The sequence below is a fragment of the Strigops habroptila genome, chromosome 9 (genome assembly GCF_004027225.2).
Source record: "Strigops habroptila isolate Jane chromosome 9, bStrHab1.2.pri, whole genome shotgun sequence".
NCBI lineage: Eukaryota > Metazoa > Chordata > Aves > Psittaciformes > Psittacidae > Strigops > Strigops habroptila.
Window position 1 is genome coordinate 38,802,499 of NC_044285.2, and position 12,125 is coordinate 38,814,623.

Below are 12,125 nucleotides of genomic sequence, written 5' to 3' on the forward strand. Positions count from 1 at the left end.
AGTAAAATGCAATAAAACAGGAATTATTTATACAGTAAGTGAGACAGCTTCTGTCATCCCTAGGTGGAATCTCAGCCCCTCTGTGAAGGCAGCTTTGTCAGCATTTCAGTCATCGTATATCTCCATTCTCCAATCTCTTCTTGATAGCATAGTCTTTAGCATGTGATGATCAGTATCCCTGGCCCATGCTTGCTGGAAGAGTGTATCTTCTCAAGTATCATTTTTGATTTCTTTTTGGTATGCACCCTGTGACCAAACCCTTTCCTGGCGTCCAGTGTGGTTCAGTGCTAGAGACTTTGATACTTTGATGTGATCAACTTCTCAGCAATTAATTATGTAGAAGAAAATGGGAGTTGCATTTAGAGGACAGGACTAATGTTTATCTGTGCAGCTGTGTACTGCTGCATTCCTTATAGGCACTGCTGCAAAACATCTTATATATGCAGGTGATAAAAAACATAGTGCTTATTCCTTTTTTTACTTTGCATGTTACATCTATATATCCTTAACCTAGAGTTATGTTCTTTGAAAAAATGTCTAAATGCATCCTGGAGAAGGCTCTGGAGAGACTTTAGAGCACCCTTCTGATACCTAAAGGGGCTGATAAGAAAGCTGGAAAGGGACTTTTTACAAGGGCATGTAGTGACAGGACAAGGGGGAATGGCTTTAACCTGACAGAGGAGAGATTGAGGTGAGCTCTTAGAAAGAAATTCTTCCCTGTGAGGGTGCTGAGGCGCTGGCACAGGGTGCCCAGAGAAGCTGTGGCTGCCCCATCCCTGGCAGTGTTCAAGGCCAGGTTGGACAGGGCTTGGAGCAACCTGGTCTAGTGGAAGATGTCCCTATCCATGGCAGGGGGTTGGAACTGCACGAGCTTTAGGCTCTCTTCCAACCCAAACCATTCTGTGATTCTGTGAAGGATGAAAAAATACATCTTGATTGTCTGCAACCCTCCCACTTTGGGTTAGTTTTGTCTAGGCAACTTCCATAAAAAGAGACTCTAGAAGCAGAGTATTCTCAACATACAAGTACCTATTTATTGGTTAATACACACACAACGGAGCTAGAGATAACAAGCTACTAGGTTAAGTGTTAATATGGTCACTAGGGCAAAGCCACATGCAGAGAGGCTTTACTGGCCAGGCAGTTGTCAGTCAGATGGGGGAAGGCTGCCACCTTTGCTCCTTGGGACAAGCTAAAGAGCTGCCATCTTTCAAGTTCGTTACCCCTTTGTTCCCCTATCCCCACCCCCGGCCCTTCAGATTTTATACTTTTTCATGTCAGTATTTTTCCTATTATACACTTGAACCAGTAGCTATAACCATCTCACTCTTGGTTTTACTTTTTTTTTCTTGTCTCTAGCTTATTTTCTCACACTTTCTAACAACTTACCAATTTTCTCAGTAACCTGAGCCAAGGTCACCTGGCTATGTTGCATCAAAGCTAAATCTTGGATCACAGACAGCTGAACCCCTGGGTTGAGAGCTACATCTCAAGGATAACTGAAGTGCAACAGGTTTAGGAAATACATTTCCTGGACAGATCAGCCTGGATTCGTGATTGGCACTTCAGTGAATATTTAAACATTTCCTTTGGCTTTACAAAATAGACATAGAATTGGCATAAACTTGAAGTTTTCCTAAACAGAGGTATTATTTATAGAGTTTGAAGAATATTTAAAGTTTGAAATTCTAAATTATCTCGCCAACAGAGAGATCTTTAATACCCTAAATAAGTCATCTTGCACCAAACAGCATTAAAGCTTAGAAGCATATTTCTTGTTGAAAATTTTCCAAAAGACATATTTTCCAGGGCGATACATTACAGTAATATTGAATACTTCTAAAGCTTGTGTATATCACACAAAGTAACAACCAAACATCCTGCATTTGAATAATTCTCAATGGATGTACTTAAATCAAATAAAATTTCACATATGCCCAAATCTTAGATCCTATAAGATCTTTGGAGATATTTCAATGATATCAGAGCTAATGAAAATAAAAACTCCATTCTTATCTTTTTTGTTGTTCCCTCTAATTAGGAAAATATTATGTTTTGAATGTTTGGAGGTAAAATTTAGAAAATTGGGTAAAACAGTGGGGATTGACTTCTCTCTAGATTCCTGTGCATTGCACAAAGTTGTCAGAGTTCATTTTAAAAGTTGCTGGAAGATTCTTAAGGGAGTAGGGTTTTCTCAGTCTGATTGAGTGAGTCCCTGCACCTCCGAGTGATTTCATTGAAGTCAGTGACTGCAGAAAGCTGGCAGTAAGGACTGACTCACAAGCAGGAGTGCTTTACTTCACTGCTGTTGCTTCTGTTAAAAGTAGTCTACTTTTCTCAGTTGTTTAATTTAGGATTCCCATCTCAGTGAATCAGCAGTTTAACTGCTATGATTTATCCATATTAAGCAGTCATTGATTTTTCCTTTCATTAATACATTTCCTTGTAACTTTCAGTGATTTGGTGAATATTATGTGAGCATTAGAGCCAGCAACATGGAGCTCTTATGGAAGTCACAGGTTTAGCCATTGATATTTGTAAATGAGGGTCCAACTAAGGCTGCAAATGGGGTATGTTGTCATACGGGTATGTTGTCAAATGGGGTATCATACAGTGATATCTAAAGCTCTTCCGTAAACATTATGGCTAGTCCTGGATGATATATGATGATACAGTCCTTGACCAGAACAAAATGATAACCTAATAAGGTTCAAATGAATGATGGCAGGAGAGAGATGCAATCAAATATATACTGTTTTTACATGCAAGCGTGTTCTTGCTTCTATTATTATAAATACTTAGAGTAAGTGTAAGCACTAAAGCACTAGCTGGTCATTTTTGCTGTGGAATTATACTTGGCTTTCTCTGGTTATCCAAAAGGAAAGTGATAGTTCTTCATTTCCATTTGATCTATTTTTTTCCCTCCAGCATAATGAAGAATGATGATACTTTTAGATGTTGACATTTTAGAAAGCTGAAATGGTATGTAGTAGACTACAAATGATGAAAGCTTAATGAAAGTTATTTTCTCATAATAGCTCTAAATTGGCTATTTTCACAGACTGGAGTGGGTCCAGTGGATTGAGCTTGAACTTTTTACCCCACTGTAATCCTGTAGTTACCAAAAGTAATGCAGAATGACATTAGCTGTTTAGCTTTTTAAAATCCAGAGGTAAGAGAACTGATTCGACTTGAATTTTCATAGTATTCCTATATGTAGGAATTTGTTACTGTAAAGAGCTGAAGGATTGTTATTTCCCGATGTCCTCCACTGCAAGCCTGGCAATCAAACCCAGAAACTGTTTTATGAGTAGTAAAGATCATAATGTAAAGCAGTAGGAAATGGGGATTTTAAACTTCCATACTAGGATAAAATTTTCATAGTATCCAAACTGTGAGCCAATATATGAAATCTTTCAGTAAATCAGCCTGTAGTCATTTAATACATGTAGAACTGGAAGGCTCCTAAATCTCATTTCTCTGTAGAGAAATACTTAAAATTGTTGGAAATTTTGTTATCCTGATTTCATGCAGATATTCTCAGGGTGCAAAGACTTCTCTCATTCATGCTACAGTGGGTCAAAGACCCAAAATAATAAACCAGAGACATGCTAATACATTTCTAAAAAGAAGTCGTGACTTTTTTCTGTCCTCAAATGTAATTTTTTTTGATACAAGTCTCTATTATCTATTATGTTAACAGTTTTTCAGGATACATTTATAAGAAAGGTTGACTTTAATTTGTGTAGTGATCTCAGGTGAAAGATAGGGTTGTAATATTTCGCCAGTCTTGAAATGTCATCTGCATCCTGGGCAAATATAGTCTCAGAAATACAAATATATTCAGACCTAATGCGATTCTCTCAATTTCTTCGTTATAAGCTTCTATCTAATGGTGATTAATAGAATTGATGAGGAAAACTCTGCTTTTGTAAGTCTTCATTTTGGAAGTTCCCAGTAAACTGTTTGTTCACCCTACCAATTTAATAAAAGTATGTTGTTGAACTTCCTAAGGATATGTTCTAGTTGCTTGGCAATGGATTGTGGAACAATTCATTTAAAGTTCAATGAACACACAACTGAGTAATTTATTCAAATCCACCACTTATTAAATCAGGATTTGACTTAATTTTTTTTTTTTCTGACTAATAAAGTGGACTTGAAAAGAATTAGCTAAACCTCTGTGGAATTGTGACAAAGTAATTCCGGTGACTGTGTTGTCTATTAGTTTTTACTGCCAGTAAGTAAGGCAAATAGAGATGAATACATTCCCCATTGTTTTGTGGATTGTCAGAAAGGGATTTATTTTTAAACAGTTTATTGTCTCAACATCATCCTCCTTTCAAGATAAGTAACATGGAGATAATATACCTGCATTTTTATTAGGCATCTGCAGTATCTGAATATTTCACAAGAATGGGTATTTTCTCTCTCTGTCACTAGTAAACTGAGTGTTAAGAAACAGAGACTGCAGGTGTTGAATTGAGATATTTTTCTGATGGGCATGAATAATTCAATTGCTTGAATTTAAAATGGCACAATGATATATACATTTTATTTTAAGTATCATTTTTTGGCCCAATTTTACTAATGCATGTATTTCCGGTTGGAGAGTTGCTGCTTCTTTAACCTAAACAAAGACAGACAAATTTAACCTGACATATTCTTGAAATGTCAAGCTCACCTGCAGTCACTGGGTTTTACTGTGGAACTCTATGAGCTTTTGATCAGAGCCATAAAGCAGGTTTTATTACCTGCATTAGGACCTGAAAGAAGGAAACGTGAGATTCTGAGAGTTGTGGTGTTGTTATAACATTATCCTCACTATGTGTAAATCATCTTTAGATTCAGGGCACCAGAGCCCTATGTCCTCTAGGAGAAAACAAAGCAAGACAGGCCCAGGAGCTTCCAGATTTAGTATAAAAGAAAATATAACTGATGAAAAAAAAAGATGTGCATTTCCTTATCCTCCCTAGTGAGATAATATGGACTATTTATCTAAACACCAGTCAAGTCTATGGGATCTACAGCTGTATATTACTCCAAGGCATCTCATCTTATTTTTCCCTACCCATCCTCCGTTTTGAAGGGATCTCAGGCATGGGCAGAGTGCAGACTGCAGCTGAGATGAGATGAGATGATCTGGCAGTGTCTGCTTGTACCTACTTGCCAGTTCTCCCACTGGCAGCCTTTCGGACTCAGGCAGGTCCAGGCAAGTCCATGTACCCTGTCGTGCAGCTGCAGTGGGCTCTGCGCTTCCTGGCCAGTTGGCTTCATCACAGGATAAAGTGCACACGGAAGATGGACACTTATGCTTTGCGGTTTTTATGGTTTAAGGATATAACCAAGGCAAAGTTTATAGCAGAGGTTTTAGGCTCATAAGACCCTCTTCCTAAGGATTTTGACATGTTCAGTCAGGACTTTGAAAATATCTTTGTGATAGAATCCTAAATAGGAATCACCAGTGTAGGACTGCATTCAGGGAGGTTGTATTTCTGAGACTCTTTTAAAGGACCAAATGTGAAAATAATTACAGAGATTTACAAAATAAAATAGCAAGGTGATGAAAACCAAGCATTAAATCTTACCAAGGAGATTTTGCCTAACGAGCTGGACAGATACTTGTGATCTGTATCATAGATTGCCATGAAGAAAAGTGATGAGGATGAATTAAAGGAATAAAACCACAAGGAAAGGACTTCTTTCAGGAGAAAGCCATATGTAAAACTCCCTCTGGTGACTTCACAAGTATCATCTTCCTAAGGGAATTTTAGGATTTTTCTGAGGGAGCAAAAAATACTTGTTTGTATTTGAAGATTTTTGACAGACTTATGTCTCACAAGGCTAACTCATATTTTCTTGAGGAAATCTGGGCATGTGTGTGTCTGTGTATATGTATGTATTCACTTACATGACGCATAGGTGTCTGAAATAGATTTGAAATAGTCTGAAAAAGACTTTCCTACTTTTCTCTGTCTATTAGACCTTTTGGCTCTTTCCAGCAGAATATTTTCATTTTTTGTTTCTATTTAGTACCTCTACTGCATTATCACAGCCAACTCAGGAAGAATGTCTTCAGTTCTGAGTTATTTAGCATTCCATGACCAAAGCTTCACTCAGAGTAGAATTCACTCTGCCCAGTTACACAGCTGCCCTTAGGACCCTCAGCATAACGAAAGATTCTATATGCTTATCTTTTAGTAATGAGTGTCTCAAGAAAGAAGCTAAGCACACAGCAGAAAACACTAGGCGCCATTTCTAGAGAAGAATTCAATACATTCTTAATACTTTGGGTCTTGTTTAATTGAATTAGTAGACTCTTAATTATTAGCCACCATTTAACTCAGTGTTTGACTTCACCCCACTAAGTGAAAACCCCCTGCTCTTAGAAAATGAGCTAAATGGATTTAGAGTTTATGTTATATTTCTTCTTTCTTATTTTTCTCTTATCGCCCAATCTTAAAATCCATAGAAAAGAACAATATTTGGAGAAAATGTGGCAAAGCAAACTATTAATAAATCTTCTCTTATGTTTGTATACTTTTTTTCCAATCTGTGTGTATGCTTGCTGAGATAATAGACTCAAAGCATTAAAAGCATAGATGCCTTAACAAGGGTATTCAGAAATGATGCATCATCTAAAAATGAAAAGCTAAGAGCAGCAGTGAACGTGACAGTGCCTTACCATGGCTATCAGGGGTGAGAAGAGGCATTGAGAATATTAATGGATTCAGAAGTAGTGAGAAGTGTCTCTGAAAATGGAGGTGTGAGTAGGTGTGCAACAGCAATACTTACAGGAGATTAAACATATAAAAAGAAATGTGACATAGTGAATAGTGTGATTTTAGCAGACCCTTGTGCTTAGTAAAAAATGTGTTATTCGCAAAGCTCTTAAAAATTAGTAAATTAATCCCCACAATTTCATTAAAAAGGTAAATTATTTCAGGTGAAAAGGGAGAAAAAAAGCAAAGAGAAAAGATACACAATGTACTTAGAATTACAGAGGGGTTTTTTGCTTTGTGTGGTTTTTTTCTGACTTTATTTTTTTAGTGTGGAATAAATTCATGAGTTCTTTACTTTCATTTGCATTCATATAACTAGCTGCTAATCCTTCCTTCAGTCTATTCACTTTGCTTCCATCATAGTTTGGCTCATTCATGAGCACTTATAAAGTAATTATGTAGTGAAAACTTCCTAGAAAGGAATAATAAAGGAGAATTTTATCCACTTGCTCTTTTACAAGTGAGTTGAGAATCGAAGTATATAAAATGCTAAAAATAGCCAAATCAGTTTTGTTTCTTACACAGACCTACACTGAGATCTGGATCAGAAAAGCTGATGATGACTTTCACCACTTAACACCTTTCACTACCAGAGTCTTAAATGCCTAACTTTTTAGCAGTATTATTACTTCCAGAAATAACTGATGCATGCACACTCCCTTTATTTCCTACAAAATTCTGCTGCTTCTGTGTTTACTGTATTTTGGAGGTATATTAATTTTATGAAACAGGAGTTAAAAATATTTAAAAATTGAATACAAGAACTTGGTTATTATTTTGGCACTGTTTCACTGATAAGCAGTGTATCATAAGAAAATAGTATCTCTAATAGCTCAATGTTGAGAGTCACATAAGTGCTCTCATTTCCATGAGCTCCTTCAGATGTGACCAGATGCCAAAAATGAGTTAGGTAATCATGATTAAATTCTGTGTGCCAAAATATGATGCCAGCAATACTCATCTGAGTACCATTCCATTTTCTCTTCTTATAGTCATCAGTAATTTATTTCTTCATCTTCCTATCTTATACTTCTAAGAAATCATTGATTAATCTGTGTGTTGCACTCATTGAATTTTATTCCTAGTAAAGAATTCAAAGGATAAATTTCAGTAAGAGTGGGATTGTAACAACCACGTTTGGGAATCAAATGCAAAGTTATTTTAAATAAAATCCATGCTAAATGGAGAGTATGATGGCTGAAACCTGAATCTGGAGGCAATGTGCATGTTCTGTGGGGGTTTTTTGCATCTATCTGGATTAAAAGTACTTCTGAAAAGAGCTTCCTTAAAAACAAACAAAAAAGCCTTTCTATATTCCCTAGTGAAGTTTTTAAAATTCATGTCAATAGCAAAATTTAATAGCATCTTGTAAAAAATCAATGAGATGAATCTGAGTAGACTGGAATAACTCAGTATGTGTTGGAAAGAAGTGACTAAAACTGGATGTTGAGGTGGTGGCTGTTTCATAATTGCATCATGTCTCATCTCATGCTCATTTTGTGAACTGATGAATTACGGTACTTTGTAGTTTCTAGTGACATTGCAAGAATAGGAGGATCATTTTCTGTATATATGGCTTCTGGCTTCTGCTTGCGAGAAAATAATAAAGTTGACATGAATTTTAGGGGAATGGTCAGGCAGCAATGCACTGCCTGTGTCTGACAGTGTAGGAAGAAGGGGGGTCTGAATTTCAGAGGAAGTTCAAGTGCTGCTCTCTTTAATTACCTAATGACACCACCACACATTTTGGTAGTGATTTCAGAAGTATGCTGTTCTCTTTCCACATACATTCTGTTATTCATTAGCACTTTCTGTTTCCAGAAACAAACAAAACCTCTGGGTAAACACGCATGAACAGGGTAGATGCTCATCTTTGGGAAGACAGAAAGTAAAAATCTGTCAGGAACTAAATAATCAGCACAAATGCTGCCAAAACATTGTCTCTGAGGGGGGAAATAATGAACAAACCCCACATCAGTTACAGTGAAAGTAAAAGACAAGAAAACCAAATTACCTGCAATTATACAAAACAATGCTAAAAGGAAAATCTCTGTCCTGGCTGCAGATCCAGAGCCTCTGTAAACGGTTCTGCTGTAGCTGTAGGGAGTACCAATGAACACCCATCAAACTCAAGTGTGACAAAACATCTCTCTGTTCTAGATTTACAGTGTAAGTTACTGCCCTGGGTTCTGTCTGCCAAACTGCACTGAACACTTGCTGCTTCCAGAGCTCAGACTTTCCAGCTTTTCTAGAAGCTGATCAAAAAGTCTCAGCCAGTCTATCTCAAACAGGCCAAGTGCACATCCCCCACTTTTTGTGCAGCTGCTTGTTCCAAGCTTGAACAGCGTATAAGTGTTTGTAATGTTCCTGGTGCCCAGTTTCATGGAAACCCCTGGTAGAAAGGGGTTGCAAAATATGGGAAGGAGCATCAGTGGGCTTGTTTGTCTGGCATACATCAGCTGGAGTTTTAAAATATCCGTTCTAAAATACTTTATGTGACTCCTGTAAGCTTTATCTTTAAAGTCTGAGCTCAAATTGTTTTTTGGTCACAGTTAATGCTGCCTTCCGCTGTCTATAATTCAGATACTTAAATAATGGAAAAGACATTTTAAAAAGAATGTTTAATATACGGGATTATATTTATAGCGTAATAGGAATAACTACTTCTAAAGCTTAATGACAGAGGTGTGCCAATTAAAAAGCTGATTTAATTTTCCATAGCAATGACAATATGGATAGGTTTCCTTTAAAAGAATAGTATAATGTATTTAAAGAATAGTATAGAGATTTAAAGAGATTTAACTTTCCATATTAATGAGAATATGGATAAGTTTCCTTTAAAAGAATGGTATAGAATATTTAACAAGCTTTAGAAGGAAGAACGACGGTATGTGTTGTATTTCTGCAGATGGTTTTATTAGATCATTAAGAAGTTATATACAAAGGGCAGCATTTCTTACCAAGAAAATGAGATTTTAAAATAACTCACATTAGTGGTCAATCCTCGTTATGTGTGTTTGAGTTCTAATAGCTATAATGATTTGTTTTAAAGGAGCCATATCAACCTGTGCTGATTTTTAAGCCTTTGCTGATTGATTTGACTTGTTTGATGTATTATACATCACACAGTTATAAAGTCACAGTAAAAATTCCATTAAACTTGTGAGGTAAAAAAAATAATCCATAAATAAAACAGTATGAAATGCAAGAGAGAAGTAAATGTGCTATTTCTTTGTAAATTTAAGTTTGAATTTGCAACCAAGGCCATTTTTATGTGGAGAAAAGCAATGGTAACAAATAAGAATCTACCAGGAGTCTTGTTATGTAGGTGTATTTTATTTCCTGTACTTGAACTTGAAATGCAACAACATTTCAGTTCCCTTCACTGTGCCTCTGTAAAGCTGATTTTAGTTACTTCATTGATCAGAACTGGTATTATTAGTTTTCAAATTAAGACTCTTGACCAGGAAGACTACTGTTAAAAATACCTAAAAATAGCAAGAAGAAGTAAGGACTTCTGAATATGATCCCTCTTGCTTCTAATACTTTAATCCTTGCATTTCCACAGTCTGGTACCATTTAGACTGTCTAACCAGTGACTATTCTAAACCTCACACCAGACTCCATTTCACTATGGTTTCTTGTGGCTGTATACTGTGACTTGTATAAATTTATCCCTTTTCATTTCCACATTTAGGCTGAATTGACAAATACTGAAGTAATTCTTTAGAAGTGACAAAAATTCTGTGACTGAGATCTCAAGAAAAAGACTCGAAGTTCTTGATTTAAATACCTTAAAAAGTCAAATGAGTTGTTCTAACTTACATAATTTTGTCAGAATTCTTGCCATTTTCTACACAAAAAATAATACTTAGCCTAAATATAAATTAAAATGGATTATTTTTATTAAGTAGGGAAATATTAGAATTTACTGGGCTTTTTTTTTTTTAATTTTAGTATCCATAAATTCAGGATACACTCAGATCATTATATTATATCTTAGTATCTTCATAGACACAAGGTGTAATATTCAAGACATAAGATTCACATTTTGGGTTTCATCATAACAGCCAAATATGACAGGGCATATGCTGCTAGTTAGTTAAGCTAGACTTTGCTTGTACTGCAGGGCTAAAGGTGACGTAGTGGTGTATGTGTGAGATCCATGTTAACTGGCTACTAAGACATCTCCTCAAATACCTTGAAGCTAATGAGAACCTCTTTCACCTGAGGCTGCCTTTCTATAAATAGTAGTGCTACTGCTGCTGTGATCCATATGCCTGTTTTTTATCAGTGAGATGTGCCTGAAGAGCTGCTGATTTTCTGAGGTGTTGAAGAACACGTAACACATTGCATTATGCTTTATCTACACTTCAGTACTGCCACGTGGACAGTAATCCTGGATTGTTCCTTACTGCTGTCCTCACCCTGGCTCCTCCAACCTGTGTTACTAGTGCTCCACTATTGATGCAGTAGGTTGTATTTGCCCGAGTCTCTGTTCTGGTCCATTTTGTTATCATCAGAGAATGGGGTAATCTCTGAAAAATGACAACCCAGCTTTTGTTAAGCATCAAGTGTTGCAAAGTCTCCATTTGGCACTGTGATCAGTGAGGTTTATGAGCCAATTAATGCTGTGTTCTCTCCTGAGTTGTCAACAATGAAAATATTCCTAGAATTATTGCAGGGGAGGAATAGATGAAGTTTCCAAACTGTTCAGGCAGATACAGAAATACCATATGCACACTATTTCAAACAAATAAGTTTAGGGAAGAATAGATTTCCTAGTATATAGATCTTTAGCAGCAAATCTGGAGAATCCTGAAGCGTATTCATTGGTGTATATATATATAGCAGGAACTTTGAAATGAGACAAGACACAAGGATATCCCATGGACCTGCTCACTGCTGTTCACCACAATAATAGAGTTGTAAGGAGGTGCTCATTCCTGTGGAAAGGCCAACATTCACCCTCTTCCCTTCCTGAGTAATCCTTATGCTGAGAATTGTATGCCAGCAGGTAAATGGGCAGCTTAAATGTATACTGGGCAAGTAAAGGTTATCATTGGTCTTAGGTGCTGCTCAGCGCATTACTGCACACGGTGTGGAATGCCATGTGAATGGGTGTTAATGAGAAACCAGAGGTGAATACTAAAAGAAGGACATAGTCACAGAATCATTATTGTTGTTCTGAGACAGAATGGGCTTGTAGAAGATAAACAAATCTCGCTTACAGTTGTATTACCTGCCAGATGGGGATTCTCTTCAGCTGTTTGGCAAATACAGGAAAATGCACAATTGATTGCATATTTGGACTGTTGCTTTCTGTAAAAGTGCACATCCTGA

The 12,125-nt window shown here is 36.6% G+C and overlaps 1 protein-coding gene across 3 annotated transcripts in view; it reads left to right on the forward strand.

The window, feature by feature from the left end:
- The window catches only part of PCDH11X (protocadherin 11 X-linked), a 493,261-nt gene that overhangs the window by 147,564 nt on the left and 333,572 nt on the right, over positions 1 to 12,125 (forward strand). The window lies entirely within an intron of this gene.